This window comes from Coregonus clupeaformis, unplaced genomic scaffold (assembly GCF_020615455.1).
Source record: "Coregonus clupeaformis isolate EN_2021a unplaced genomic scaffold, ASM2061545v1 scaf3345, whole genome shotgun sequence".
Lineage (NCBI taxonomy): Eukaryota > Metazoa > Chordata > Actinopteri > Salmoniformes > Salmonidae > Coregonus > Coregonus clupeaformis.
Genome location: NW_025536799.1, coordinates 7,147 through 12,500, shown reverse-complemented (window position 1 = coordinate 12,500; position 5,354 = coordinate 7,147). Strand labels below are relative to the sequence as shown.

Genomic DNA, 5,354 nt, shown 5'->3' with positions numbered 1-5,354 from the left:
GCTGACTTTCTGACTGACTATCTAACTGACTGACCCGACTTTCTAACTGACTGACTGACTGACTTTCTGACTGACTGTCTGACTAACTGACTGACTTTCTGACCGTCTGTCTTGACTGACTTTCTAACTGACTGACTATCTGACTGACTTTCTGACTGACTGACTTTCCTGACTGACTGTCTGACTGACTGACTGTCTGACTGACTGACTTTCTGACTGGCTGACTTTCTGACCGACTGTCTGACTGACTGACTGACTTTCTGACTGGCTGACTTTCTGACTGACTGTCTGACTGACTGACTGACTTTCTGACTGGCTGACTTTCTGACTGACTATCTAACTGACTGACTATCTGACTGACTTTCTAACTGGCTGACTTTCTGACTGGCTGACTTTCTGACTGACTATCTAACTGACTGACCGACTTTCTAACTGACTGACTGACTGACTTTCTGACTGACTGTCTGACTAACTGACTGACTTTCTGACTGTCTGACTGACTGACTTTCTGACTGACTGTCTGACTGACTGACTGACTTTCTGACTGTCTGACTATCTGACTGACTTTCTAACTGACTGACTATCTGACTGACTTTCTGACTGACTGTCTGACTGACTGACTGACTTTCTAACTGACTGACTATCTGACTGACTTTCTAACTGACTGACTATCTGACTGACTTTCTGACTGACTGTCTGACTGACTGACTGACTTTCTAACTGACTGACTATCTGACTGACTTTCTAACTGACTGACTATCTGACTGACTTTCTAACTGACTGACTATCTGACTGACTTTCTGACTGACTGACTTTCTGACTGACTGTCTGACTGACTGACTTTCTGACTGACTGACTTTCTGACTGACTATCTAACTGACTGACTGACTTTCTAACTGACTGACTATCTGACTGACTTTCTAACTGACTGACTATCTGACTGACTGACTGACTTTCTAACTGACTGACTATCTGACTGACTTTCTAACTGACTGACTATCTGACTGACTGACTGACTTTCTAACTGACTGACTATCTGACTGACTGACTGACTGACTGTCTGACTGACTGACTTTCACTGACTGACTTTCTGACTGACTGTCTGACTGACTGACTGACTTTCTGACTGACTGACTTTCTGACTGACTATCTAACTGACCGACTGACTTTCTAACTGACTGACTTTCTAACTGACTGACCGACTTTCCTAACGACTGACTATCAGACTGACTTTCTGACCGACTGACTTTCTGACTGACTGTCTGACTGACCGACTGACTGACTATCTAACTGACTGACTGACTTTCTAACTGACTGACTATCTGACTGACTTTCTGACTGACTGACTTTCTGACTGACTGACTGTCTGACTGACGACTATCTAACTGACTGACTGACTTTCTAACTGTCTGACTATCTGACTGACTTTCTAACTGACTGACTATCTGACTGACTTTCTGACTGACTGTCTGACTGACTGACTGACTTTCTAACTGACTGACTATCGACTGACTTTCTAACTGACTGACTATCTGACCGACTTTCTGACTGACTGTCTGACTGACTGACTGACTTTCTAACCGACGACTACTCTGACTGACTTTCTAACCGACCGACTATCTGACTGACTTTCTAACTGACTGACTATCTGACTGACTTTCTGACTGACTGACTTTCTGACTGACTGTCTGACCGACCGACTTTCTGACTGACTGATTTTCTGACTGACCATCTAACTGACTGACTGACTTTCTAACTGACTGACTATCTGACTGACTTTCTAACTGACTGACTATCGACTGAATTTCTGACTGACTGTCTGGGAATGACTGACTGACTTTCTAACTGACTGACTATCTGACTGACTTTCTAACCGACTGACTATCTGACTGACTGACTGACTGACCGTCTGACTGACTGACTTTCTGACGACCGACTCTTCTGACTCATCGTCTGACTGACTGACTGACTTTCTGACTGACTGACTTTCGACTGACCATCTAACTGACTGACTGACTTTCTAACTGACTGACTATCTGACTGACTTTGACTTTCTAACTGACTGTCTAACTATCTGACTGACTATCTGACCGACTGACTGACTTTCTGACTGACTGACTTTCGACTGACTGTCTGACGACTGACTGACTTTCTAACTGACTGACTATCTGACTGACTTTCTAACTGACTGACTATCTGACTGACTATCTGACCGACTTTGACTTTCTAACTGACTGTCTAACTGTCTGACTATCTGACTGACTGACTGTCTGACTGACTTTCTGACTTTCTAACTGACTGACTTTCTAACGGACTGACTATCTGACTGACTGACTGTCTGACCGACTTTCTAACGACGACTATCTGACTGACTGACTGTCTGACTGACTTTCTAATGGACTGACTATCTGACTGACCGACTTTCTGACTGACTTTCTAACTGACTGACTATCTGACTGTCTTTCTGACTTTCTGACTGAGCTTTCTAACTGACTGACTATCGACTGACTTTCTATCTGACTGACTATCTGACTGTCTTTCTGACTTTCTGACCGACTGACTTTCTGACTGACTTTCTAACTGACTGACTATCTGACTATCTGACTGACTATCTGACTGACTGACTGACTTTCTGACTGACTGACTTTCAACTGACCGTCTGACTGACTGACTGACTTTCTAACCGACTGACTATCTGACTGACTTTCTAACTGACTGACTATCTGACTGACTATCTGACCGACTTTGACTTTCTAACTGACTGTCTAAATGTCTGACTATCTGACTGACTTTCGACTTTCTGACTGACTGTCTAACTGTCTGACTATCCGACTGACTTTCCAACTGACTGACTATCTGACTGACTTTCTAACTGACTGACTATTTGACTGACTTTCTGACTGACTGACTTTCTATCACTGACTATCTGACTGTCTTTCTGACTTTCTGACTGACTGACTTTCTGACTGACTTTCTGACTTTCTAACTGACTGTCTAACTGTCTGACTGACAGACTTTCTAACTGACTGACTTTCTAACGGACTGACTATCTGACTGACTGACTGTCTGACTGACTTTCTAACTGACTGACTATCTGACTGTCTTTCTGACTTTCTGACTCACTTTCTAACTGACTGACTATCTGACTGACTGACTGTCTGACTGACTTTCTATCTGACTGACTATCTGACTGTCTTTCTGACTTTTCTGACTGACTGACTTTCTAACTGACTGACTATATGACTATCTGACAGACTATCTGACTGACTGACTGACTTTCTGACTGACTGACTTTCTGACTGACCGTCTGACTGACTGACTGACTTTCTAACTGACTGACTATCTGACTGACTTTCTAACTGACTGACTATCTGACTGACTATCTGACCGACTTTGGACTTTCTAACTGACTGTCTAACTGTCTGACTATCTGACTGACTTTCTGACTTTCTGACTGACTGTCTAACTGTCTGAATATCTGACTGACTTTTTGACTGACTGTCTGACTGACTTTCTAATTGACCGACTATCTGACTGACTTTCTAACTGACTGACTACCTGACTGACTTTCTAACTGACTGACTATCGACCGACTTTCCGACTGACTGACTTTCCGACCGACCGACCGACCGACTTTCTGACCGACTGTCTGACTGACTGACCGACCGACTTTCTAACTGACTGACTATCTGACTGACTATCTGACGACTTTCTGACTGACCGACTTTCTGACTTATCTAACTGACTGACTGACTTTCTAACTGACTGACTATCTGACTGACTTTCTAACTGACTGACTATCTAACTGACTTTTGACTGACTGTCTGACTGACAGACTTTCTTATTCGACTGACTATCTGACTGACTTTCTAACTGACTGACTATCTGACTGACTTTCTAACGACTGACTATTTGACTGACTTTCTGACTGACTGACTTTCCGACTGACTGTCTAACTGTCTGACTATCTGACCGACTTTCTAACCGACTTACTATTTGACTGACCTTCTGACTGACTGTCTGACTGACTGTCGACTGACTGACTGACTTTCTGACTGACTGTCTGACTGACTGTCTGACTTTCTGACCGACTGACTTTCTGACTGACTATCTAACTGACCGACTGACTTTCTAACTGACTGACTATCTGACTGACTTTCTAACTGACTGAATATCTGACTGACTTTTTGACTGACTGTCTGACTGACTGACTTTCTAATTGACTGACTATCTGACTGACTTTCTAACTGACTGACTATCTGACTGACTTTCTGACTGACTGTCTGACTGACTGACTTTCTGACTGACTTCTGACTGACTATCTGACTGACTGACTGACTATCTGACGGACTGACTGACTTTCTGACTGACTGTCTGACTGACTGACTGACTTTCTAACTGACTGACTATCTGACTGACTATCTGACCGACTTTCAACTGACTGACTTTCTAACTGGACGACTATTTGACTGACTTTCTGACTGACTGACTGTCTGACCGACTGACTGACTTTCTGACCGACTGACTGACTGACTGACTTTCTGACCGACTGACTTTCTGACTGACTATCTAACTGACTGACTGACTTTCTAACTGACTGACTATCTGACTGACTTTTTTGACTGACTGTCTGACTGACTGACTGACTTTCTCGACTGACTGACTTTCTGACTGACTGTCGACTGACTGAATTTCTAACTGACTGACTGACTGACTTTCTAACTGACTGACTATCTGACTTCACTGACTGTCGATTGACTTTCAACTGACTGTCTAACTGACTTACTGACTGTCTAACTGATTTTCTAACTGACCGACTATCTGACTTACTGACTGTCTGACTGATTTTCTAACTGACCGACTATCTGACTGACTATCTGACTGTCTTCTTCTGAATTTCTAACTGACTGACTATCTGACCGACTATCTGACTGACTTCTTCGGACTTTCTGACTGATTTTCTAACTGACTGACTATCTGACTGACTATCTGACTGACTTTGACTTTCTGACTGACTGTCTAACTGTCTGACTATCTGACTGACTTTATAACTGACTGACTGTCTGACTGACTGTCTGTGTTTCTTTAGCTGCAGCTAAGAGTCCATCTGGTTGTCCTCCTCATGAGCAGCGCTCCTTTGATCGTAAGCGCAGAGGCAGATGGGAAGGTGAGGGTCTGTGTGTGTGTTTTTGTGTGTGTTCGTGCGTGAGTGTGTGTGTGCCTGTGTGTGTTTGTGCGTTTGCGTGTGTGTGCGTTGCTGTGTGTGCGTGTGTGTATGTTAGTGTGTGTGTGTGTGTGTGTGTGTGTGTGCGTGCGGGTGCGTGTGTATGTTAGATGCGTGTGTGTGTGTGCGT

At 43.6% G+C, this 5,354-nt stretch overlaps 1 long non-coding RNA gene across 1 annotated transcript in view; it reads left to right on the top strand.

The window, feature by feature from the left end:
- The window catches only part of LOC123489816, an 8,486-nt gene extending 3,338 nt beyond the window's left edge, over positions 1-5,148 (top strand). Inside the window, exon 3 of the long non-coding RNA XR_006660675.1 lies at positions 5,090-5,148. This is a non-coding gene — a long non-coding RNA (uncharacterized LOC123489816). The remainder of the gene's footprint in view (positions 1-5,089) is intronic.
- Positions 5,149-5,354: the final 206 nt, after the last annotated feature.